General features: G+C 35.9%; 45 non-coding genes across 45 annotated transcripts; all 45 read left to right on the forward strand.

Annotated features, from left to right (window-relative positions):
- The first annotated feature begins 292 nt into the window (after positions 1–292).
- Positions 293–365, forward strand: TRNAT-AGU (transfer RNA threonine (anticodon AGU)). Its single transcript has one exon. It is a non-coding gene; the product is annotated as a tRNA-Thr (tRNA).
- Positions 366–2,245: 1,880 nt separating this feature from the next.
- On the forward strand, positions 2,246–2,318 carry TRNAT-UGU (transfer RNA threonine (anticodon UGU)). Its single transcript has one exon. It is a non-coding gene; the product is annotated as a tRNA-Thr (tRNA).
- A 372-nt stretch (positions 2,319–2,690) lies between these two features.
- Positions 2,691–2,763, forward strand: TRNAT-UGU (transfer RNA threonine (anticodon UGU)). The gene has a single exon. It is a non-coding gene; the product is annotated as a tRNA-Thr (tRNA).
- A 166-nt stretch (positions 2,764–2,929) lies between these two features.
- TRNAT-AGU (transfer RNA threonine (anticodon AGU)) lies at positions 2,930–3,002 on the forward strand. Its single transcript has one exon. It is a non-coding gene; the product is annotated as a tRNA-Thr (tRNA).
- A 133-nt stretch (positions 3,003–3,135) lies between these two features.
- On the forward strand, positions 3,136–3,208 carry TRNAT-UGU (transfer RNA threonine (anticodon UGU)). Its single transcript has one exon. It is a non-coding gene; the product is annotated as a tRNA-Thr (tRNA).
- A 133-nt stretch (positions 3,209–3,341) lies between these two features.
- On the forward strand, positions 3,342–3,414 carry TRNAT-AGU (transfer RNA threonine (anticodon AGU)). The gene has a single exon. It is a non-coding gene; the product is annotated as a tRNA-Thr (tRNA).
- A 133-nt stretch (positions 3,415–3,547) lies between these two features.
- Positions 3,548–3,620, forward strand: TRNAT-UGU (transfer RNA threonine (anticodon UGU)). Its single transcript has one exon. It is a non-coding gene; the product is annotated as a tRNA-Thr (tRNA).
- Positions 3,621–3,992: 372 nt separating this feature from the next.
- Positions 3,993–4,065, forward strand: TRNAT-AGU (transfer RNA threonine (anticodon AGU)). Its single transcript has one exon. It is a non-coding gene; the product is annotated as a tRNA-Thr (tRNA).
- A 577-nt stretch (positions 4,066–4,642) lies between these two features.
- Positions 4,643–4,715, forward strand: TRNAT-AGU (transfer RNA threonine (anticodon AGU)). Its single transcript has one exon. It is a non-coding gene; the product is annotated as a tRNA-Thr (tRNA).
- Positions 4,716–4,848: 133 nt separating this feature from the next.
- TRNAT-UGU (transfer RNA threonine (anticodon UGU)) lies at positions 4,849–4,921 on the forward strand. Its single transcript has one exon. It is a non-coding gene; the product is annotated as a tRNA-Thr (tRNA).
- Positions 4,922–5,293: 372 nt separating this feature from the next.
- Positions 5,294–5,366, forward strand: TRNAT-AGU (transfer RNA threonine (anticodon AGU)). The gene has a single exon. It is a non-coding gene; the product is annotated as a tRNA-Thr (tRNA).
- Positions 5,367–5,943: 577 nt separating this feature from the next.
- TRNAT-AGU (transfer RNA threonine (anticodon AGU)) lies at positions 5,944–6,016 on the forward strand. Its single transcript has one exon. It is a non-coding gene; the product is annotated as a tRNA-Thr (tRNA).
- Positions 6,017–6,149: 133 nt separating this feature from the next.
- Positions 6,150–6,222, forward strand: TRNAT-UGU (transfer RNA threonine (anticodon UGU)). The gene has a single exon. It is a non-coding gene; the product is annotated as a tRNA-Thr (tRNA).
- A 166-nt stretch (positions 6,223–6,388) lies between these two features.
- TRNAT-AGU (transfer RNA threonine (anticodon AGU)) lies at positions 6,389–6,461 on the forward strand. The gene has a single exon. It is a non-coding gene; the product is annotated as a tRNA-Thr (tRNA).
- Positions 6,462–6,800: 339 nt separating this feature from the next.
- TRNAT-AGU (transfer RNA threonine (anticodon AGU)) lies at positions 6,801–6,873 on the forward strand. Its single transcript has one exon. It is a non-coding gene; the product is annotated as a tRNA-Thr (tRNA).
- A 1,880-nt stretch (positions 6,874–8,753) lies between these two features.
- TRNAT-UGU (transfer RNA threonine (anticodon UGU)) lies at positions 8,754–8,826 on the forward strand. The gene has a single exon. It is a non-coding gene; the product is annotated as a tRNA-Thr (tRNA).
- A 372-nt stretch (positions 8,827–9,198) lies between these two features.
- TRNAT-UGU (transfer RNA threonine (anticodon UGU)) lies at positions 9,199–9,271 on the forward strand. Its single transcript has one exon. It is a non-coding gene; the product is annotated as a tRNA-Thr (tRNA).
- A 133-nt stretch (positions 9,272–9,404) lies between these two features.
- Positions 9,405–9,477, forward strand: TRNAT-AGU (transfer RNA threonine (anticodon AGU)). The gene has a single exon. It is a non-coding gene; the product is annotated as a tRNA-Thr (tRNA).
- A 133-nt stretch (positions 9,478–9,610) lies between these two features.
- TRNAT-UGU (transfer RNA threonine (anticodon UGU)) lies at positions 9,611–9,683 on the forward strand. The gene has a single exon. It is a non-coding gene; the product is annotated as a tRNA-Thr (tRNA).
- Positions 9,684–10,055: 372 nt separating this feature from the next.
- On the forward strand, positions 10,056–10,128 carry TRNAT-AGU (transfer RNA threonine (anticodon AGU)). Its single transcript has one exon. It is a non-coding gene; the product is annotated as a tRNA-Thr (tRNA).
- A 577-nt stretch (positions 10,129–10,705) lies between these two features.
- On the forward strand, positions 10,706–10,778 carry TRNAT-AGU (transfer RNA threonine (anticodon AGU)). Its single transcript has one exon. It is a non-coding gene; the product is annotated as a tRNA-Thr (tRNA).
- A 133-nt stretch (positions 10,779–10,911) lies between these two features.
- TRNAT-UGU (transfer RNA threonine (anticodon UGU)) lies at positions 10,912–10,984 on the forward strand. Its single transcript has one exon. It is a non-coding gene; the product is annotated as a tRNA-Thr (tRNA).
- A 2,119-nt stretch (positions 10,985–13,103) lies between these two features.
- On the forward strand, positions 13,104–13,176 carry TRNAT-AGU (transfer RNA threonine (anticodon AGU)). Its single transcript has one exon. It is a non-coding gene; the product is annotated as a tRNA-Thr (tRNA).
- A 133-nt stretch (positions 13,177–13,309) lies between these two features.
- TRNAT-UGU (transfer RNA threonine (anticodon UGU)) lies at positions 13,310–13,382 on the forward strand. Its single transcript has one exon. It is a non-coding gene; the product is annotated as a tRNA-Thr (tRNA).
- A 372-nt stretch (positions 13,383–13,754) lies between these two features.
- TRNAT-AGU (transfer RNA threonine (anticodon AGU)) lies at positions 13,755–13,827 on the forward strand. Its single transcript has one exon. It is a non-coding gene; the product is annotated as a tRNA-Thr (tRNA).
- A 133-nt stretch (positions 13,828–13,960) lies between these two features.
- TRNAT-UGU (transfer RNA threonine (anticodon UGU)) lies at positions 13,961–14,033 on the forward strand. Its single transcript has one exon. It is a non-coding gene; the product is annotated as a tRNA-Thr (tRNA).
- A 133-nt stretch (positions 14,034–14,166) lies between these two features.
- On the forward strand, positions 14,167–14,239 carry TRNAT-AGU (transfer RNA threonine (anticodon AGU)). The gene has a single exon. It is a non-coding gene; the product is annotated as a tRNA-Thr (tRNA).
- Positions 14,240–14,372: 133 nt separating this feature from the next.
- TRNAT-AGU (transfer RNA threonine (anticodon AGU)) lies at positions 14,373–14,445 on the forward strand. The gene has a single exon. It is a non-coding gene; the product is annotated as a tRNA-Thr (tRNA).
- Positions 14,446–14,578: 133 nt separating this feature from the next.
- Positions 14,579–14,651, forward strand: TRNAT-AGU (transfer RNA threonine (anticodon AGU)). Its single transcript has one exon. It is a non-coding gene; the product is annotated as a tRNA-Thr (tRNA).
- Positions 14,652–15,023: 372 nt separating this feature from the next.
- On the forward strand, positions 15,024–15,096 carry TRNAT-AGU (transfer RNA threonine (anticodon AGU)). The gene has a single exon. It is a non-coding gene; the product is annotated as a tRNA-Thr (tRNA).
- A 339-nt stretch (positions 15,097–15,435) lies between these two features.
- TRNAT-UGU (transfer RNA threonine (anticodon UGU)) lies at positions 15,436–15,508 on the forward strand. The gene has a single exon. It is a non-coding gene; the product is annotated as a tRNA-Thr (tRNA).
- A 339-nt stretch (positions 15,509–15,847) lies between these two features.
- On the forward strand, positions 15,848–15,920 carry TRNAT-UGU (transfer RNA threonine (anticodon UGU)). The gene has a single exon. It is a non-coding gene; the product is annotated as a tRNA-Thr (tRNA).
- Positions 15,921–16,053: 133 nt separating this feature from the next.
- Positions 16,054–16,126, forward strand: TRNAT-AGU (transfer RNA threonine (anticodon AGU)). The gene has a single exon. It is a non-coding gene; the product is annotated as a tRNA-Thr (tRNA).
- A 372-nt stretch (positions 16,127–16,498) lies between these two features.
- Positions 16,499–16,571, forward strand: TRNAT-AGU (transfer RNA threonine (anticodon AGU)). Its single transcript has one exon. It is a non-coding gene; the product is annotated as a tRNA-Thr (tRNA).
- Positions 16,572–16,704: 133 nt separating this feature from the next.
- Positions 16,705–16,777, forward strand: TRNAT-UGU (transfer RNA threonine (anticodon UGU)). The gene has a single exon. It is a non-coding gene; the product is annotated as a tRNA-Thr (tRNA).
- Positions 16,778–17,149: 372 nt separating this feature from the next.
- TRNAT-AGU (transfer RNA threonine (anticodon AGU)) lies at positions 17,150–17,222 on the forward strand. The gene has a single exon. It is a non-coding gene; the product is annotated as a tRNA-Thr (tRNA).
- A 578-nt stretch (positions 17,223–17,800) lies between these two features.
- TRNAT-AGU (transfer RNA threonine (anticodon AGU)) lies at positions 17,801–17,873 on the forward strand. The gene has a single exon. It is a non-coding gene; the product is annotated as a tRNA-Thr (tRNA).
- A 133-nt stretch (positions 17,874–18,006) lies between these two features.
- Positions 18,007–18,079, forward strand: TRNAT-AGU (transfer RNA threonine (anticodon AGU)). The gene has a single exon. It is a non-coding gene; the product is annotated as a tRNA-Thr (tRNA).
- Positions 18,080–18,212: 133 nt separating this feature from the next.
- Positions 18,213–18,285, forward strand: TRNAT-AGU (transfer RNA threonine (anticodon AGU)). Its single transcript has one exon. It is a non-coding gene; the product is annotated as a tRNA-Thr (tRNA).
- Positions 18,286–18,417: 132 nt separating this feature from the next.
- Positions 18,418–18,490, forward strand: TRNAT-AGU (transfer RNA threonine (anticodon AGU)). The gene has a single exon. It is a non-coding gene; the product is annotated as a tRNA-Thr (tRNA).
- Positions 18,491–18,623: 133 nt separating this feature from the next.
- Positions 18,624–18,696, forward strand: TRNAT-UGU (transfer RNA threonine (anticodon UGU)). The gene has a single exon. It is a non-coding gene; the product is annotated as a tRNA-Thr (tRNA).
- Positions 18,697–19,274: 578 nt separating this feature from the next.
- On the forward strand, positions 19,275–19,347 carry TRNAT-UGU (transfer RNA threonine (anticodon UGU)). The gene has a single exon. It is a non-coding gene; the product is annotated as a tRNA-Thr (tRNA).
- Positions 19,348–19,480: 133 nt separating this feature from the next.
- On the forward strand, positions 19,481–19,553 carry TRNAT-AGU (transfer RNA threonine (anticodon AGU)). Its single transcript has one exon. It is a non-coding gene; the product is annotated as a tRNA-Thr (tRNA).
- Positions 19,554–19,686: 133 nt separating this feature from the next.
- On the forward strand, positions 19,687–19,759 carry TRNAT-AGU (transfer RNA threonine (anticodon AGU)). The gene has a single exon. It is a non-coding gene; the product is annotated as a tRNA-Thr (tRNA).
- Positions 19,760–19,892: 133 nt separating this feature from the next.
- TRNAT-AGU (transfer RNA threonine (anticodon AGU)) lies at positions 19,893–19,965 on the forward strand. The gene has a single exon. It is a non-coding gene; the product is annotated as a tRNA-Thr (tRNA).
- Positions 19,966–20,945: the final 980 nt, after the last annotated feature.

A 20,945-nucleotide genomic window follows, 5' to 3' on the forward strand; every position in this document is an offset into this window, starting at 1 on the left:
AAATTAAAACAGTAGGGTAAAAATTCCGATGAGTTAATTTAGTTAAATTACTGGAATATTCAGCATTGATGTCGCTTCAAAGCAAGGGCTCCTTGGCTTAGTGGTTAAAGCGCCTGTCCAGTAAACAGGAGATCATGAGTTCGATTCTCGTCGGAGCCTCGCTGTTATGTTACTTGAACTAGAGTTCGTAGCTATATAATTTTGAAAAATTAAAATAATAGGGCAAAAGTTCCCAAGAGATAATTTAGTTAATTTACTGAAATATCCTGCATTCATATCGCTTCAAAGCAAGGGCTCCGTGGCTTAGTGGTTAAAGCGCCTGTCTAGTAAACAGGAGATCATGAGTTCGATTCTCGTCGGAGCCTTGCTGTTATGTTACTTGACCTAGATTTCGTAGCTATTAAATTTTGAAAAATTAAAACAATAGGGTAAAAATTCCGAGGAGTTAATTTAGTTAATTTACTGAAATATTCAGCATTCATATCGCTTCAAAGCAAGGGCTCCTTGGCTTAGTGGTTAAAGCGCCTGTCTAGTAAACAGGAGATCATGAGTTCGATTCTCGTCGGAGCCTCGCTGTTATGTTACTTGAACTAGATTTCGTAGCTATATAATTTTGAAAAATTAAAATAATAGGGCAAAAGTTCCCAAGAGATAATTTAGTTAATTTACTGAAATATCCTGCATTCATATCGCTTCAAAGCAAGGGCTCCGTGGCTTAGTGGTTAAAGCGCCAGTCTTGTAAACAGGAGATCATGTGTTCGATTCTCGTCGGAGCCTTGCTGTTATATTACTTGAACTAGATTTCGAAGCTATTTAATTTTGAAAAATAAAAAATAATAGTTGATTTAGATATGCATATATGCAAACAATAGTGTTAAAGTTCCCATGAGATAATTTAGTTAATTTACTGAAATATGCAGCATTCATATCGCTTCAAAGCAAGGGCTCCGTGGCTTAGTGGTTAATGCGCCTGTCTAGTAAACAGGAGATCATGAGTTCGATTCTCGTCGGAGCCTGGCTGTTATGTTACTTGACCTAGATTTCGTAGCTATTAAATTTTGAAAAATTAAAACAATAGGGTAAAAATTCCGAGGAGTTAATTTAGTTAAATTACTGGAATATTCAGCATTCATGTCGCTTCAAAGCAAGGGCTCCTTGGCTTAGTGGTTAAAGCGCCTGTCTAGTAAACAGGAGATCATGAGTTCGATTCTCGTCGGAGCCTTGCTGTTATATTACTTGAACTAGATTTCGAAGCTATTAAATTTTGAAAAATTAAAAATAATAGTTGATTTAGATATGCATATATGCAAACAATAGTGTTAAAGTTCCCAAGAGATAATTTAGTTAATTTACTGAAATATCCTGCATTCATATCGCTTCAAAGCAAGGGCTACGTGGCTTAGTGGTTAAAGCGCCTGTCTAGTAAACAGGAGATCATGAGTTCGATTCTCGTCGGAGCCTTGCTGTTATGTTACTTGACCTAGATTTCGTAGCTATTAAATTTTGAAAAATTAAAACAATAGGGTAAAAATTCCGAGGAGTTAATTTAGTTAATTTACTGAAATATTCAGCATTCATATCGCTTCAAAGCAAGGGCTCCTTGGCTTAGTGGTTAAAGCGCCTGTCTAGTAAACAGGAGATCATGAGTTCGATTCTCGTCGGAGCCTCGCTGTTATGTTACTTGAACTAGATTTCGTAGGTATATAATTTTGAAAAATTAAAATAATAGGGCAAAAGTTCCCAAGAGATAATTTAGTTAATTTACTGAAATATCCTGCATTCATATCGCTTCAAAGCAAGGGCTCCGTGGCTTAGTGGTTAAAGCGCCAGTCTTGTAAACAGAAGATTATGTGTTCGATTCTCATCGGAGCCTTGCTGTTATATTACTTGAACTAGATTTCGAAGCTATTAAATTTTGAAAAATTAAAAATAATAGTTGATTTAGATATGCATATATGCAAACAATAGTGTTAAAGTTCCCATGAGATAATTTAGTTAATTTACTGAAATATGCAGCATTCATATCGCTTCAAAGCAAGTGCTCCGTGGCTTAGTGGTTAAAGCGCCTGTCTAGTAAACAGGAGATCATGAGTTCGATTCTCGTCGGAGCCTTGCTGTTATGTTACTTGACCTAGATTTCGTAGCTATTAAATTTTGAAAAATTAAAACAATAGGGTAAAAATTCCGAGGAGTTAATTAAGTTAAATTACTGGAATATTCAGCATTCATGTCGCTTCAAAGCAAGGGCTCCGTGGCTTAGTGGTTAAAGTGCCTGTCTTGTAAACAGGACATCATGAGTTCGATTTTCGTCGGAGCCTTGCTGTTATATTACTTGAACTAGGTTTCGAAGCTATTAAATTTTGAAAAATTAAAAATAATAGTTGATTTAGATATGCATATATGCAAACAATAGTGTTAAAGTTCCCATGAGATAATTTAGTTAATTTACTGAAATATGCAGCATTCATATCGCTTCAAAGCAAGTGCTCCGTGGCTTAGTGGTTAAAGCGCCTGTCTAGTAAACAGGAGATCATGAGTTCGATTCTCGTCGGAGCCTTGCTGTTATGTTACTTGACCTAGATTTCGTAGCTATTAAATTTTGAAAAATTAAAACAATAGGGTAAAAATTCCGAGGAGTTAATTAAGTTAAATTACTGGAATATTCAGCATTCATGTCGCTTCAAAGCAAGGGCTCCGTGGCTTAGTGGTTAAAGTGCCTGTCTTGTAAACAGGACATCATGAGTTCGATTCTCGTCGGAGCCTTGCTGTTATATTACTTGAACTAGGTTTCGAAGCTATTAAATTTTGAAAAATTAAAAATAATAGTTGATTTAGATATGCATATATGCAAACAATAGTGTTAAATTTCCCATGAGATAATTTAGTTAATTTACTGGAATATTCAGCATTCATGTCGCTTCAAAGCAAGGGCTCCGTGGCTTAGTGGTTAAAGCGCCTGTCTAGTAAACAGGAGATCATGAGTTCGATTCTCGTCGGAGCCTCGCTGTTATGTTACTTGAACTAGATTTCGTAGCTATATAATTTTGAAAAATTAAAATAATAGGGCAAAAGTTCCCAAGAGATAATTTAGTTAATTTACTGAAATATCCTGCATTCATATCGCTTCAAATCAAGGGCTCCGTGGCTTAGTGGTTAAAGCGCCTGTCTTGTAAACAGGAGATCATGTGTTCGATTCTCGTCGGAGCCTTGCTGTTATATTACTTGAACTAGATTTCGAAGCTATTAAATTTTGAAAAATTAAAACAATAGGGTAAAAATTCCGAGGAGTTAATTAAGTTAAATTACTGGAATATTCAGCATTCATGTCGCTTCAAAGCAAGGGCTCCGTGGCTTAGTGGTTAAAGCGCCTGTCTAGTAAACAGGAGATCATGAGTTCGATTCTCGTCGGAGCCTCGCTGTTATGTTACTTGAACTAGATTTCGTAGCTATATAATTTTGAAAAATTAAAATAATAGGGCAAAAGTTCCCATGAGATAATTTAGTTAATTTACTGAAATATTCTACATTCATATCGCTTCAAAGCAAGGGCTCCGTGGCTTAGTGGTTAAAGCGCCTGTCTTGTAAACAGGAGATCATGAGTTCGATTCTCGTCGGAGCCTTGCTGTTATATTACTTGAACTAGATTTCGAAGCTATTAAATTTTGAAAAATTAAAAATAATAGTTGATTTAGATATGCATATAAGCAAACAATAGTGTAAAAGTTCCGATGTGATAATTTAGTTAATTTACTGAAATATTCAGCATTCATATCGCTTCAAAGCAAGGGCTCCGTGGCTTAGTGGTTAATGTGCCTGTCTAGTAAACAGGAGATCATGAGTTCGATTCTCGTCGGAGCCTGGCTGTTATGTTACTTGACCTAGATTTCGTAGCTATTAAATTTTGAAAAATTAAAACAATAGGGTAAAAGTTCCGATGAGTTAATTTAGTTAAACTACTGGAATATTCAGCATTCATGTCGCTTCAAAGCAAGGGCTCCGTGGCTTAGTGGTTAAAGCGCCTGTCTAGTTAACAGGAGATCATGAGTTCGATTCTCGTCGGAGCCTCGCTGTTATGTTACTTGAACTAGTTTCGTAGCTATTAAATTTTGAAAAATTAAAACAATAGGGTAAAAATTCCGATGAGTTAATTTAGTTAAATTACTGGAATATTCAGCATTCATGTCGCTTCAAAGCAAGGGCTCCGTGTTTTAGTGGTTAAAGCGCCTGTCTAGTAAACAGGAGATCATGAGTTCTATTCTCGTCGGAGCCTCGCTGTTATGTTACTTGAATTAGATTTCGTAGCTATATAATTTTGAAAAATTAAAATAATAGGGCAAAAGTTCCCATGAGATAATTTAGTTAATTTACTGAAATATTCTGCATTCATATCGCTTCAAAGCAAGGGCTCCGTGGCTTAGTGGTTAAAGCGCCAGTCTTGTAAACAGGAGATCATGTGTTCGATTCTCGTCGGAGCCTTGCTGTTATATTACTTGAACTAGATTTCGAAGCTATTAAATTTTGAAAAATTAAAAATAATAGTTGATTTAGATATGCATATATGCAAACAATAGTGTAAAAGTTCCCATGAGATAAATTAGTTAATTTACTGAAATATTCAGCATTCATATCGCTTCAAAGCAAGGGCTCCGTGGCTTAGTGGTTAAAGCGCCTGTCTAGTAAACAGGAGCTCATGAGTTCGATTCTCGTCGGAGCCTCGCTGTTATGTTACTTGATCTAGAATTCGTAGCTTAATAATTTTGAAAAATTAAAATAATAGGGCAAAAGTTCCCATGAGATAATTTAGTTAATTTACTGTAATATTCTGCATTCATATCGCTTCAAACCAAGGGCTCCGTGGCTTAGTGGTTAAAGCGCCTGTCTTGTAAACAGAAGATCATGAGTTCGATTCTCGTCGGAGCCTCGCTGTTATATTACTTGAACTAGATTTCGAAGCTATTAAATTTTGAAAAATTAAAAATAATAGTTGATTTAGATATGCATATAAGCAAACAATAGTGTAAAAGTTCCGATGTGATAATTTAGTTAATTTACTGAAATATTCAGCATTCATATCGCTTCAAAGCAAGGGCTCCGTGGCTTAGTGGTTAATGTGCCTGTCTAGTAAACAGGAGATCATGAGTTCGATTCTCGTCGGAGCCTGGATGTTATGTTACTTGACCTAGATTTCGTAGCTATTAAATTTTGAAAAATTAAAACAATAGGGTAAAAGTTCCGATGAGTTAATTTAGTTAAATTACTGGAATATTCAGCATTCATGTCGCTTCAAAGCAAGGGCTCCGTGGCTTAGTGGTTAAAGCGCCTGTCTAGTTAACAGGAGATCATGAGTTCGATTCTCGTCGGAGCCTCGCTGTTATGTTACTTGAACTAGTTTCGTAGCTATTAAATTTTGAAAAATTAAAACAATAGGGTAAAAATTCCGATGAGTTAATTTAGTTAAATTACTGGAATATTCAGCATTCATGTCGCTTCAAAGCAAGGGCTCCGTGTTTTAGTGGTTAAAGCGCCTGTCTAGTAAACAGGAGATCATGAGTTCTATTCTCGTCGGAGCCTCGCTGTTATGTTACTTGAATTAGATTTCGTAGCTATATAATTTTGAAAAATTAAAATAATAGGGCAAAAGTTCCCATGAGATAATTTAGTTAATTTACTGAAATATTCTGCATTCATATCGCTTCAAAGCAAGGGCTCCGTGGCTTAGTGGTTAAAGCGCCAGTCTTGTAAACAGGAGATCATGTGTTCGATTCTCGTCGGAGCCTTGCTGTTATATTACTTGAACTAGATTTCGAAGCTATTAAATTTTGAAAAATTAAAAATAATAGTTGATTTAGATATGCATATATGCAAACAATAGTGTAAAAGTTCCCATGAGATAAATTAGTTAATTTACTGAAATATTCAGCATTAATATCGCTTCAAAGCAAGGGCTCCGTGGCTTAGTGGTTAAAGCGCCTGTCTAGTAAACAGGAGATCATGAGTTCGATTCTCGTCGGAGCCTCGCTGTTATGTTACTTGATCTAGAATTCGTAGCTTAATAATTTTGAAAAATTAAAATAATAGGGCAAAAGTTCCCATGAGATAATTTAGTTAATTTACTGTAATATTCTGCATTCATATCGCTTCAAACCAAGGGCTCCGTGGCTTAGTGGTTAAAGCGCCTGTCTTGTAAACAGAAGATCATGAGTTCGATTCTCGTCGGAGCCTCGCTGTTATATTACTTGAACTAGATTTCGAAGCTATTAAATTTTGAAAAATTAAAAATAATAGTTGATTTAGATATGCATATAAGCAAACAATAGTGTAACAGTTTCGATGTGATAATTTAGTTAATTTACTGAAATATTCAGCATTCATATCGCTTCAAAGCAAGGGCTCCGTGGCTTAGTGGTTAAAGCGCCTGTCTAGTAAACAGGAGATCATGAGTTCGATTCTCGTCGGAGCCTTGCTGTTATGTTACTTGACCTAGATTTCGTAGCTATTAAATTTTGAAAAATTAAAACAGTAGGGTAAAAATTCCGATGAGTTAATTTAGTTAAATTACTGGAATATTCAGCATTGATGTCGCTTCAAAGCAAGGGCTCCTTGGCTTAGTGGTTAAAGCGCCTGTCCAGTAAACAGGAGATCATGAGTTCGATTCTCGTCGGAGCCTCGCTGTTATGTTACTTGAACTAGAGTTCGTAGCTATATAATTTTGAAAAATTAAAATAATAGGGCAAAAGTTCCCAAGAGATAATTTAGTTAATTTACTGAAATATCCTGCATTCATATCGCTTCAAAGCAAGGGCTCCGTGGCTTAGTGGTTAAAGCGCCTGTCTAGTAAACAGGAGATCATGAGTTCGATTCTCGTCGGAGCCTTGCTGTTATGTTACTTGACCTAGATTTCGTAGCTATTAAATTTTGAAAAATTAAAACAATAGGGTAAAAATTCCGAGGAGTTAATTTAGTTAATTTACTGAAATATTCAGCATTCATATCGCTTCAAAGCAAGGGCTCCTTGGCTTAGTGGTTAAAGCGCCTGTCTAGTAAACAGGAGATCATGAGTTCGATTCTCGTCGGAGCCTCGCTGTTATGTTACTTGAACTAGATTTCGTGGCTATATAATTTTGAAAAATTAAAATAATAGGGCAAAAGTTCCCAAGAGATAATTTAGTTAATTTACTGAAATATCCTGCATTCATATCGCTTCAAAGCAAGGGCTCCGTGGCTTAGTGGTTAAAGCGCCAGTCTTGTAAACAGGAGATCATGTGTTCGATTCTCGTCGGAGCCTTGCAGTTATATTACTTGAACTAGATTTCGAAGCTATTTAATTTTGAAAAATAAAAAATAATAGTTGATTTAGATATGCATATATGCAAACAATAGTGTTAAAGTTCCCATGAGATAATTTAGTTAATTTACTGAAATATGCAGCATTCATATCGCTTCAAAGCAAGGGCTCCGTGGCTTAGTGGTTAATGCGCCTGTCTAGTAAACAGGAGATCATGAGTTCGATTCTCGTCGGAGCCTGGCTGTTATGTTACTTGACCTAGATTTCGTAGCTATTAAATTTTGAAAAATTAAAACAATAGGGTAAAAATTCCGAGGAGTTAATTTAGTTAAATTACTGGAATATTCAGCATTCATGTCGCTTCAAAGCAAGGGCTACTTGGCTTAGTGGTTAAAGCGCCTGTCTAGTAAACAGGAGATCATGAGTTCGATTCTAGTCGGAGCCTTGCTGTTATATTACTTGAACTAGATTTCGAAGCTATTAAATTTTGAAAAATTAAAAATAATAGTTGATTTAGATATGCATATATGCAAACAATAGTGTTAAAGTTCCCAAGAGATAATTTAGTTAATTTACTGAAATATCCTGCATTCATATCGCTTCAAAGCAAGGGCTACGTGGCTTAGTGGTTAAAGCGCCTGTCTAGTAAACAGGAGATCATGAGTTCGATTCTCGTCGGAGCCTTGCTGTTATGTTACTTGACCTAGATTTCGTAGCTATTAAATTTTGAAAAATTAAAACAATAGGGTAAAAATTCCGAGGAGTTAATTTAGTTAATTTACTGAAATATTCAGCATTCATATCGCTTCAAAGCAAGGGCTCCTTGGCTTAGTGGTTAAAGCGCCTGTCTAGTAAACAGGAGATCATGAGTTCGATTCTCGTCGGAGCCTCGCTGTTATGTTACTTGAACTAGATTTCGTAGCTATATAATTTTGAAAAATTAAAATAATAGGGCAAAAGTTCCCAAGAGATAATTTAGTTAATTTACTGAAATATCCTGCATTCATATCGCTTCAAAGCAAGGGCTCCGTGGCTTAGTGGTTAAAGCGCCAGTCTTGTAAACAGAAGATTATGTGTTCGATTCTCATCGGAGCCTTGCTGTTATATTACTTGAACTAGATTTCGAAGCTATTAAATTTTGAAAAATTAAAAATAATAGTTGATTTAGATATGCATATATGCAAACAATAGTGTTAAAGTTCCCATGAGATAATTTAGTTAATTTACTGAAATATGCAGCATTCATATCGCTTCAAAGCAAGTGCTCCGTGGCTTAGTGGTTAAAGCGCCTGTCTAGTAAACAGGAGATCATGAGTTCGATTCTCGTCGGAGCCTTGCTGTTATGTTACTTGACCTAGATTTCGTAGCTATTAAATTTTGAAAAATTAAAACAATAGGGTAAAAATTCCGAGGAGTTAATTAAGTTAAATTACTGGAATATTCAGCATTCATGTCGCTTCAAAGCAAGGGCTCCGTGGCTTAGTGGTTAAAGTGCCTGTCTTGTAAACAGGACATCATGAGTTCGATTCTCGTCGGAGCCTTGCTGTTATATTACTTGAACTAGGTTTCGAAGCTATTAAATTTTGAAAAATTAAAAATAATAGTTGATTTAGATATGCATATATGCAAACAATAGTGTTAAATTTCCCATGAGATAATTTAGTTAATTTACTGGAATATTCAGCATTCATGTCGCTTCAAAGCAAGGGCTCCGTGGCTTAGTGGTTAAAGCGCCTGTCTAGTAAGCACGAGATCATGAGTTCGATTCTCGTCGGAGCCTCGCTGTTATGTTACTTGAACTAGATTTCGTAGCTATATAATTTTGAAAAATTAAAATAATAGGGCAAAAGTTCCCAAGAGATAATTTAGTTAATTTACTGAAATATCCTGCATTCATATCGCTTCAAATCAAGGGCTCCGTGGCTTAGTGGTTAAAGCGCCTGTCTTGTAAACAGGAGATCATGTGTTCGATTCTCGTCGGAGCCTTGCTGTTATATTACTTGAACTAGATTTCGAAGCTATTAAATTTTGAAAAATTAAAACAATAGGGTAAAAATTCCGAGGAGTTAATTAAGTTAAATTACTGGAATATTCAGCATTCATGTCGCTTCAAAGCAAGGGCTCCGTGGCTTAGTGGTTAAAGCGCCTGTCTAGTAAACAGGAGATCATGAGTTCGATTCTCGTCGGAGCCTCGCTGTTATGTTACTTGAACTAGATTTCGTAGCTATATAATTTTGAAAAATTAAAATAATAGGGCAAAAGTTCCCATGAGATAATTTAGTTAATTTACTGAAATATTCTACATTCATATCGCTTCAAAGCAAGGGCTCCGTGGCTTAGTGGTTAAAGCGCCTGTCTTGTAAACAGGAGATCATGAGTTCGATTCTCGTCGGAGCCTTGCTGTTATATTACTTGAACTAGATTTCGAAGCTATTAAATTTTGAAAAATTAAAAATAATAGTTGATTTAGATATGCATATAAGCAAACAATAGTGTAAAAGTTCCGATGTGATAATTTAGTTAATTTACTGAAATATTCAGCATTCATATCGCTTCAAAGCAAGGGCTCCGTGGCTTAGTGGTTAATGTGCCTGTCTAGTAAACAGGAGATCATGAGTTCGATTCTCGTCGGAGCCTGGCTGTTATGTTACTTGACCTAGATTTCGTAGCTATTAAATTTTGAAAAATTAAAACAATAGGGTAAAAGTTCCGATGAGTTAATTTAGTTAAATTACTGGAATATTCAGCATTCATGTCGCTTCAAAGCAAGGGCTCCGTGGCTTAGTGGTTAAAGCGCCTGTCTAGTTAACAGGAGATCATGAGTTCGATTCTCGTCGGAGCCTCGCTGTTATGTTACTTGAACTAGTTTCGTAGCTATTAAATTTTGAAAAATTAAAACAATAGGGTAAAAATTCCGATGAGTTAATTTAGTTAAATTACTGGAATATTCAGCATTCATGTCGCTTCAAAGCAAGGGCTCCGTGTTTTAGTGGTTAAAGCGCCTGTCTAGTAAACAGGAGATCATGAGTTCTATTCTCGTCGGAGCCTCGCTGTTATGTTACTTGAATTAGATTTCGTAGCTATATAATTTTGAAAAATTAAAATAATAGGGCAAAAGTTCCCATGAGATAATTTAGTTAATTTACTGAAATATTCTGCATTCATATCGCTTCAAAGCAAGGGCTCCGTGGCTTAGTGGTTAAAGCGCCAGTCTTGTAAACAGGAGATCATGTGTTCGATTCTCGTCGGAGCCTTGCTGTTATATTACTTGAACTAGATTTCGAAGCTATTAAATTTTGAAAAATTAAAAATAATAGTTGATTTAGATATGCATATATGCAAACAATAGTGTAAAAGTTCCCATGAGATAAATTAGTTAATTTACTGAAATATTCAGCATTCATATCGCTTCAAAGCAAGGGCTCCGTGGCTTAGTGGTTAAAGCGCCTGTCTAGTAAACAGGAGATCATGAGTTCGATTCTCGTCGGAGCCTCGCTGTTATGTTACTTGATCTGGAATTCGTAGCTTAATAATTTTGAAAAATTAAAATAATAGGGCAAAAGTTCCCATGAGATAATTTAGTTAATTTACTGTAATATTCTGCATTCATATCGCTTCAAACCAAGGGCTCCGTGGCTTAGTGGTTAAAGCGCCTGTCTTGTAAACAGAAGATCATGAGTTCGATTCTCGTCGGAGCCTCGCTGTTATATTACTTGAACTAGATTTCGAAGCTATTAAATTTTGAAAAATTAAAAATAATAGTTGATTTAGATATGCATATAAGCAAACAATAGTGTAAAAGTTCCGATGTGATAATTTAGTTAATTTACTGAAATATTCAGCATTCATATCGCTTCAAAGCAAGGGCTCCGTGGCTTAGTGGTTAATGTGCCTGTCTAGTAAACAGGAGATCATGAGTTCGATTCTCGTCGGAGCCTGGCTGTAATGTTACTTGACCTAGATTTCGTAGCTATTAAATTTTGAAAAATTAAAACAATAGGGTAAAAATTCCGATGAGTTAATTTAGTTAAATTACTGGAATATTCAGCATTCATGTCGCTTCAAAGCAAGGGCTCCGTGTTTTAGTGGTTAAAGCGCCTGTCTAGTAAACAGGAGATCATGAGTTCTATTCTCGTCGGAGCCTCGCTGTTATGTTACTTGAATTAGATTTCGTAGCTATATAATTTTGAAAAATTAAAATAATAGGGCAAAAGTTCCCATGAGATAATTTAGTTAATTTACTGAAATATTCTGCATTCATATCGCTTCAAAGCAAGGGCTCCGTGGCTTAGTGGTTAAAGCGCCAGTCTTGTAAACAGGAGATCATGTGTTCGATTCTCGTCGGAGCCTTGCTGTTATATTACTTGAACTAGATTTCGAAGCTATTAAATTTTGAAAAATTAAAAATAATAGTTGATTTAGATATGCATATAAGCAAACAATAGTGTAAAAGTTCCGATGTGATAATTTAGTTAATTTACTGAAATATTCAGCATTCATATCGCTTCAAAGCAAGGGCTCCGTGGCTTAGTGGTTAATGTGCCTGTCTAGTAAACAGGAGATCATGAGTTCGATTCTCGTCGGAGCCTGGCTGTTATGTTACTTGACCTAGATTTCGTAGCTATTAAATTTTGAAAAATTAAAACAATAGGGTAAAAATTCCGATGAGTTAATTTAGTTAAATTACTGGAATATTCAGCATTCATGTCGCTTCAAAGCAAGGGCTCCGTGTTTTAGTGGTTAAAGCGCCTGTCTAGTAAACAGGAGATCATGAGTTCTATTCTCGTCGGAGCCTCGCTGTTATGTTACTTGAATTAGATTTCGTAGCTATATAATTTTGAAAAATTAAAATAATAGGGCAAAAGTTCCCATGAGATAATTTAGTTAATTTACTGAAATATTCTGCAATCATATCGCTTCAAAGCAAGGGCTCCGTGGCTTAGTGGTTAAAGCGCCAGTCTTGTAAACAGGAGATCATGTGTTCGATTCTCGTCGGAGCCTTGCTGTTATATTACTTGAACTAGATTTCGAAGCTATTAAATTTTGAAAAATTAAAAATAATAGTTGATTTAGATATGCATATAAGCAAACAATAGTGTAAAAGTTCCGATGTGATAATTTAGTTAATTTACTGAAATATTCAGCATTCATATCGCTTCAAAGCAAGGGCTCCGTGGCTTAGTGGTTAATGTGCCTGTCTAGTAAACAGGAGATCATGAGTTCGATTCTCGTCGGAGCCTGGCTGTTATGTTACTTGACCTAGATTTCGTAGCTATTAAATTTTGAAAAATTAAAACAATAGGGTAAAAATTCCGATGAGTTAATTTAGTTAAATTACTGGAATATTCAGCATTCATGTCGCTTCAAAGCAAGGGCTCCGTGTTTTAGTGGTTAAAGCGCCTGTCTAGTAAACAGGAGATCATGAGTTCTATTCTCGTCGGAGCCTCGCTGTTATGTTACTTGAATTAGATTTCGTAGCTATATAATTTTGAAAAATTAAAATAATAGGGCAAAAGTTCAAATGAGATAATTTAGTTAATTTACTGAAATATTCTGCATTCATATCGCTTCAAAGCAAGGGCTCCGTGGCTTAGTGGTTAAAGCGCCAGTCTTGTAAACAGGAGATCATGTGTTCGATTCTCGTCGGAGCCTTGCTGTTATATTACTTGAACTAGATTTCGAAGCTATTAAATTTTGAAAAATTAAAAATAATAGTTGATTTAGATATGCATATATGCAAACAATAGTGTAAAAGTTCCCATGAGATAAATTAGTTAATTTACTGAAATATTCAGCATTCATATCGCTTCAAAGCAAGGGCTCCGTGGCTTAGTGGTTAAAGCGCCTGTCTAGTAAACAGGAGATCATGAGTTCGATTCTCGTCGGAGCCTCGCTGTTATGTTACTTGATCTAGAATTCGTAGCTTAATAATTTTGAAAAATTAAAATAATAGGGCAAAAGTTCCCATGAGATAATTTAGTTAATTTACTGTAATATTCTGCATTCATATCGCTTCAAACCAAGGGCTCCGTGGCTTAGTGGTTAAGGCGCCTGTCTTGTAAACAGAAGATCATGAGTTCGATTCTCGTCGGAGCCTCGCTGTTATATTACTTGAACTAGATTTCGAAGCTATTAAATTTTGAAAAATTAAAAATAATAGTTGATTTAGATATGCATATAAGCAAACAATAGTGTAAAAGTTCCGATGTGATAATTTTGTTAATTTACTGAAATATTCAGCATTCATATCGCTTCAAAGCAAGGGCTCCGTGGCTTAGTGGTTAATGCGCCTGTCTAGTAAACAGGAGAACATGAGTTCGATTCTCGTCGGAGCCTGGCTGTTATGTTACTTGACCTAGATTTCGTAGCGATTAAATTTTGAAAAATTAAAACAATAGGGTAAAAATTCCGATGAGTTAATTTAGTTATATTACTGGAATATTCAGCATTCATGTCGCTTCAAAGCAAGGGCTCCGTGGCTTAGTGGTTAAAGCGCCTGTCTAGTAAACAGGAGATCATGAGTTCGATTCTCGTCGGAGCCTCGCTGTTATGTTACTTGAACTAGATTTCGTAGCAATATAATTTTGAAAAATTAAAATAATAGGGCAAAAGTTCCCAAGAGATAATTTAGTTAATTTACTGAAATATCCTGCATTCATATCGCTTCAAATCAAGGGCTCCGTGGCTTAGTGGTTAAAGCGCCTGTCTTGTAAACAGGAGATCATGTGTTCGATTCTCGTCGGAGCCTTGCTGTTATATTACTTGAACTAGATTTCGAAGCTATTAAATTTTGAAAAATTAAAACAATAGGGTAAAAATTCCGAGGAGTTAATTAAGTTAAATTACTGGAATATTCAGCATTCATGTCGCTTCAAAGCAAGGGCTCCGTGGCTTAGTGGTTAAAGCGCCTGTCTAGTAAACAGGAGATCATGAGTTCGATTCTCGTCGGAGCCTCGCTGTTATGTTACTTGAACTAGATTTCGTAGCTATATAATTTTGAAAAATTAAAATAATAGGGCAAAAGTTCCCATGAGATAATTTAGTTAATTTACTGTAATATTCTGCATTCATATCGCTTCAAACCAAGGGCTCCGTGGCTTAGTGGTTAAAGCGCCTGTCTAGTAAACAGGAGATCATGAGTTCGACTCTCGTCGGAGCCTGGCTGTTATGTTACTTGACCTAGATTTCGTAGCTATTAAATTTTGAAAAATTAAAACAATAGGGTAAAAATTCCGATGTGTTAATTTAGTTAAATTACTGGAATATTCAGCATTCATGTCGCTTCAAAGCAAGGGCTCCGTGGCTTAGTGGTTAAAGCGCCTGTCTAGTAAACAGGAGATCATGAGTTCTATTCTCGTCGGAGCCTCGCTGTTATGTTACTTGAACTAGATTTCGTAGCTATATAATTTTGAAAAATTAAAATAATAGGGCAAAAGTTCCCATGAGATAATTTAGTTAATTTACTGAAATATTCTGCATTCATATCGCTTCAAGGCAAGGGCTCCGTGGCTTAGTGGTTAAAGCGCCAGTCTTGTAAACAGGAGATCATGTGTTCGATTCTCGTCGGAGCCTTGCTGTTATATTACTTGAACTAGATTTCGAAGCTATTAAATTTTGAAAAATTAAAAATAATAGTTGATTTAGATATGCATATATGCAAACAATAGTGTAAAAGTTCCCATGAGATAATTTAGTTATTTTACTGAAATATTCAGCATTCATATCGCTTCAAAGCAAGGGCTCCGTGGCTTAGTGGTTAAAGCGCCTGTCTAGTAAACAGGAGATCATGAGTTCGATTCTCGTCGGAGCCTGGCTGTTATTTTACTTGACCCAGATTTCGTAGCTATTAAATTTTGAAAAATTAAAACAATAGGGTAAAAATTCCGAGGAGTTAATTTAGTTAATTTACTGTAATATTCTGCATTCATATCGCTTCAAAGCAAGGGCTCCGTGGCTTAGTGGTTAAAGCGCCTGTCTAGTAAACAGGAGATCATGAGTTCGATTCTGGTCGGAGCCTCGCTGTTATGTTACTTGAACTAGATTTCGTAGCTATATAATTTTGAAAAATTAAAATAATAGGGCAAAAGTTCCCAAGAGATAATTTAGTTAATTTACTGAAATATCCTGCATTCATATCGCTTCAAATCAAGGGCTCCGTGGCTTAGTGGTTAAAGCGCCTGTCTTGTAAACAGGAGATCATGTGTTCGATTCTCGTCGGAGCCTTGCTGTTATATTACTTGAACTAGATTTCGAAGCTATTAAATTTTGAAAAATTAAAACAATAGGGTAAAAATTCCGAGGAGTTAATTAAGTTAATTTACTGTAATATTCTGCATTCATATCGCTTCAAAGCAAGGGCTCCGTGTCTTAGTGGTTAAAGCGCCTGTCTAGTAAACAGGAGATCATGAGTTCGACTCTCGTCGGAGCCTGGCTGTTATGTTACTTGACCTAGATTTCGTAGCTATTAAATTTTGAAAAATTAAAACAATAGGGCAAAAGTTCCCATGAGATAATTTAGTTAATTTACTGAAATATTCTGCATTCATATCGCTTCAAATCAAGGGCTCCGTGGCTTAGTGGTTAAAGCGCCTGTCTTGTAAACAGGAGATCATGTGTTCGATTCTCGTCGGAGCCTTGCTGTTATATTACTTGAACTAGATTTCGAAGCTATTAAATTTTGAAAAATTAAAACAATAGGGTAAAAATTCCGAGGAGTTAATTAAGTTAATTTACTGGAATATTCAGCATTCATGTCGCTTCAAAGCAAGGGCTCCGTGGCTTAGTGGTTAAAGCGCCTGTCTAGTAAACAGGAGATCATGAGTTCTATTCTCGTCGGAGCCTCGCTGTTATGTTACTTGAACTAGATTTCGTAGCTATATAATTTTGAAAAATTAAAATAATAGGGCAAAAGTTCCCATGAGATAATTTAGTTAATTTACTGAAATATTCTGCTTTCATATCGCTTCAAGGCAAGGGCTCCGTGGCTTAGTGGTTAAAGCGCCAGTCTTGTAAACAGGAGATCATGTGTTCGATTCTCGTCGGAGCCTTGCTGTTATATTACTTGAACTAGATTTCGAAGCTATTAAATTTTGAAAAATTAAAAATAATAGTTGATTTAGATATGCATATATGCAAACAATAGTGTAAAAGTTCCCATGAGATAATTTAGTTATTTTACTGAAATATTCAGCATTCATATCGCTTCAAAGCAAGGGCTCCGTGGCTTAGTGGTTAAAGCGCCTGTCTAGTAAACAGGAGATCATGAGTTCGATTCTCGTCGGAGCCTGGCTGTTATTTTACTTGACCCAGATTTCGTAGCTATTAAATTTTGAAAAATTAAAACAATAGGGTAAAAATTCCGAGGAGTTAATTTAGTTAATTTACTGTAATATTCTGCATTCATATCGCTTCAAACCAAGGGCTCCGTGGCTTAGTGGTTAAAGCGCCTGTCTTGTAAACAGAAGATCATGAGTTCGATTCTCGTCGGAGCCTCGCTGTTATATTACTTGAACTAGATTTCGAAGCTATTAAATTTTGAAAAATTAAAAATAATAGTTGATTTAGATATGCATATAAGCAAACAATAGTGTAAAAGTTCCGATGTGATAATTTTGTTAATTTACTGAAATATTCAGCATTCATATCGCTTCAAAGCAAGGGCTCCGTGGCTTAGTGGTTAATGCGCCTGTCTAGTAAACAGGAGAACATGAGTTCGATTCTCGTCGGAGCCTGGCTGTTATGTTACTTGACCTAGATTTCGTAGCGATTAAATTTTGAAAAATTAAAACAATAGGGTAAAAATTCCGATGAGTTAATTTAGTTAAATTACTGGAATATTCAGCATTCATGTCGCTTCAAAGCAAGGGCTCCGTGGCTTAGTGGTTAAAGCGCCTGTCTAGTAAACAGGAGATCATGAGTTCGACTCTCGTCGGAGCCTGGCTGTTATGTTACTTGACCTAGATTTCGTAGCTATTAAATTTTGAAAAATTAAAACAATAGGGTAAAAATTCCGATGTGTTAATTTAGTTAAATTACTGGAATATTCAGCATTCATGTCGCTTCAAAGCAAGGGCTCCGTGGCTTAGTGGTTAAAGCGCCTGTCTAGTAAACAGGAGATCATGAGTTCTACTCTCGTCGGAGCCTCGCTGTTATGTTACTTGAACTAGATTTCGTAGCTATATAATTTTGAAAAATTAAAATAATAGGGCAAAAGTTCCCATGAGATAATTTAGTTAATTTACTGAAATATTCTGCATTCATATCGCTTCAAGGCAAGGGCTCCGTGGCTTAGTGGTTAAAGCGCCAGTCTTGTAAACAGGAGATCATTTGTTCGATTCTCGTCGGAGCCTTGCTGTTATATTACTTGAACTAGATTTCGAAGCTATTAAATTTTGAAAAATTAAAAATAATAGTTGATTTAGATATGCATATATGCAAACAATAGTGTAAAAGTTCCCATGAGATAATTTAGTTATTTTACTGCAATATTTAGCATTCATATCGCTTCAAAGCAAGGGCTCCGTGGCTTAGTGGTTAAAGCGCCTGTCTAGTAAACAGGAGATCATGAGTTCGATTCTCGTCGGAGCCTGGCTGTTATTTTACTTGACCCAGATTTCGTAGCTATTAAATTTTGAAAAATTAAAATAATAGGGCAAAAGTTCCCAAGAGATAATTTAGTTAATTTACTGAAATATCCTGCATTCATATCGCTTCAAATCAAGGGCTCCGTGGCTTAGTGGTTAAAGCGCCTGTCTAGTAAACAGGAGATCATGAGTTCTATTCTCGTCGGAGCCTCGCTATTATGTTACTTGAATTAGATTTCGTAGCTATATAATTTTGAAAAATTAAAATAATAGGGCAAAAGTTCCCATGAGATAATTTAGTTAATTTATTGAAATATTCTGCATTCATATCGCTTCAAAGCAAGGGCTCCGTGGCTTAGTGGTTAAAGCGCCTGTCTAGTAAACAGGAGATCATGAGTTCGATTCTCGTCGGAGCCTTGCTGTTATGTTGATGACCTACATTTCGTAGCTATTAAATTTTGAAAAATTAAAACAATAGGGTAAAAATTCCGATGAGTTAATTTAGTTAAATTACTGGAATATTCAGCATTCATGTCGCTTCAAAGCAAGGGCTCCGTGGCTTAGTGGTTAAAGCGCCTGTCTAGTAAACAGGAGATCATGAGTTCGATTCTCGTCGGAGCCTCGCTGTTATGTTACTTGAACTAGATTTCGTAGCTATATAATTTTGAAAAATTAAAATAATAGGGCAAAAGTTCCCAAGAGATAATTTAGTTAATTTACTGAAATATCCTGCATTCATATCGCTTCAAATCAAGGGCTCCGTGGCTTAGTGGTTAAAGCGCCTGTCTTGTAAACAGGAGATCATGTGTTCGATTCTCGTCGGAGCCTCGCTGTTATGTTACTTGAACTAGATTTCGTAGCTATTAAATTTTGAAAAATTAAGACAATGGGGTAAAAATTCCGATGAGTTAATTTAGTTAAATTACTGGAATATTCAGCATTCGTGTCGCTTCAAAGCAAGGGCTCCGTGGCTTAGTGGTTAAAGCGCCTGTCTAGTAAACAGGAGATCATGAGTTCTATTTTCGTCGGAGCCTCGCTATTATGTTACTTGAATTAGATTTCGTAGCTATATAATTTTGAAAAATTAAAATAATAGGGCAAAAGTTCCCATGAGATAATTTAGTTAATTTACTGAAATATTCTGCATTCATATCGCTTCAAAGCAAGGGCTCCGTGGCTTAGTGGTTAAAGCGCCAGTCTTGTAAACAGGAGATCATGTGTTCGATTCTCGTCGGAGCCTTGCTGTTATATTACTTGAACTAGATTTCGAAGCTATTATATTTTGAAAAATTAAAAATAATAGTTGATTTAGATATGCATATAAGCAAACAATAGTGTAAAAGTTCCGATGAGATAATTTAGTTAATTTACTGAAATATTCAGCATTCATGTCGCTTCAAAGCAAGGGCTCCGTGGCTTAGTGGTTAAAGCGCCTGTCTTGTAAACAGGAGATCATGTGTTCGATTCTCGTCGGAGCCTTGCTGTTATATTACTTGAACTAGATTTCGAAGCTATTAAATTTTGAAAAATTAAAACAATAGGGTAAAAATTCCGAGGAGTTAATTAAGTTAAATTACTGGAATATTCAGCATTCATGTCGCTTCAAAGCAAGGGCTCCGTGGCTTAGTGGTTAAAGCGCCTGTCTAGTAAACAGGAGATCATGAGTTCGATTCTCGTCGGAGCCTCGCTGTTATGTTACTTGAACTAGATTTCGTAGCTATATAATTTTGAAAAATTAAAATAATAGGGCAAAAGTTCCCATGAGATAATTTAGTTAATTTACTGTAATATTCTGCATTCATATCGCTTCAAACCAAGGGCTCCGTGGCTTAGTGGTTAAAGCGCCTGTCTAGTAAACAGGAGATCATGAGTTCGACTCTCGTCGGAGCCTGGCTGTTATGTTACTTGACCTAGATTTCGTAGCTATTAAATTTTGAAAAATTAAAACAATAGGGTAAAAATTCCGATGTGTTAATTTAGTTAAATTACTGGAATATTCAGCATTCATGTCGCTTCAAAGCAAGGGCTCCGTGGCTTAGTGGTTAAAGCGCCTGTCTAGTAAACAGGAGATCATGAGTTCGATTCTCGTCGGAGCCTGGCTGTTATGTTACTTGAACTAGATTTCGAAGCTATTAAATTTTGAAAAATTAAAAATAATAGTTGATTTAGATATGCATATAAGCAAACAATAGTGTAAAAGCTCCGATGTGATAATTTAGTTAATTTACTGAAATATTCAGCATTCATATCGCTTCAAAGCAAGGGCTCCGTGGCTTAGTGGTTAATGCGCCTGTCTAGTAAACAGGAGATCATGAGTTCGATTCTCGTCGGAGCCTGGCTGTTATGTTACTTGACCTAGATTTCGTAGCTATTAAATTTTGAAAAATTAAAACAATAGGGCAAAGGTTCCCAAGATATAATTTAGTTAATTTACTGAAATATCCTGCATTCATATCGCTTCAAAGCAAGGGCTCCGTGGCTTAATGGTTAAAGCGCCAGTCTTGTAAACAGGAGATCATGTGTTCGATTCTCGTCGGAGCCTTGCTGTTATGTTACTTGAACTAGATTTCGAAGCTATTAAATTTTGAAAAATTAAAAATAATAGTTGATTTAGATATGCATATAAGCAAACAATAGTGTAAAAGCTCCGATGTGATAATTTAGTTAATTTACTGAAATATTCAGCATTCATATCGCTTCAAAGCAAGGGCTCCGTGGCTTAGTGGTTAATGCGCCTGTCTAGTAAACAGGAGATCATGAGTTCAATTCTCGTCGGAGCCTGGCTGTTATGTTACTTGACCTAGATTTCGTAGCTATTAAATTTTGAAAAATTAAAACAATAGGGCAAAGGTTCCCAAGATATAATTTAGTTAATTTACTGAAATATCCTGCATTCATATCGCTTCAAACCAAGGGCTCCGTGGCTTAGTGGTTAAAGCGCCAGTCTTGTAAACAGGAGATCATGTGTTCGATTCTCGTCGGAGCCTTGCTGTTATATTAGTTGAGCTAGATTTCGAAGCTATTAAATTTTGAAAAATTAAAAATAATAGTTGATTTAGATATGCATATATGCAAAC

This window comes from Phalangium opilio, unplaced genomic scaffold (genome assembly GCF_054372755.1).
Source record: "Phalangium opilio isolate 3A_F unplaced genomic scaffold, DU_Popi_V2 ptg000092l_1, whole genome shotgun sequence".
In the NCBI taxonomy this organism is placed as follows: Eukaryota; Metazoa; Arthropoda; class Arachnida; order Opiliones; family Phalangiidae; genus Phalangium; species Phalangium opilio.